The sequence below is a fragment of the Phalaenopsis equestris genome, unplaced genomic scaffold, assembly GCF_001263595.1.
Source record: "Phalaenopsis equestris unplaced genomic scaffold, ASM126359v1 Scaffold202527, whole genome shotgun sequence".
NCBI lineage: Eukaryota > Viridiplantae > Streptophyta > Magnoliopsida > Asparagales > Orchidaceae > Phalaenopsis > Phalaenopsis equestris.
In genome coordinates, this window is record NW_018222222.1 from 130,541 (window position 1) to 130,980 (window position 440).

Consider the following 440-nt stretch of genomic DNA (forward strand, 5'->3'; position numbering starts at 1 on the left):
AATGTAAGGATTTTATTATGAGAAGATGTGTACCTTATGAAGAAACTGAACTAATCATTCAGAAATGTCATGATTCTGAATTTGGAGGACATTTTGGGATGGATAAAACTGCTTATAAAATTTTACAAGTTGGATTTTATTGGCCTAATCTCTGTAGAGATGTTTACAGATACATAAAAACTTGTGAACGATGTAAACAAGTAGGTAATTTATCTAGAAGAAATGAAATGCCTCTAAATTTCATGTTAAAAGTCGAGATCTTTGATGTTTGGGGATTAGATTTCATGGGACCATTTATTCCTTCATCTAGGAACTTATACATATTAATTGCAGTAGACATGTTTCAAAGTGGATTGAAGCACAAGTTTTACCTCGTTGTGATGCTAAAAGTGTTTCAAGATTTTTAATGAAAAATATTTTCACTAGATACGGAATGCCTA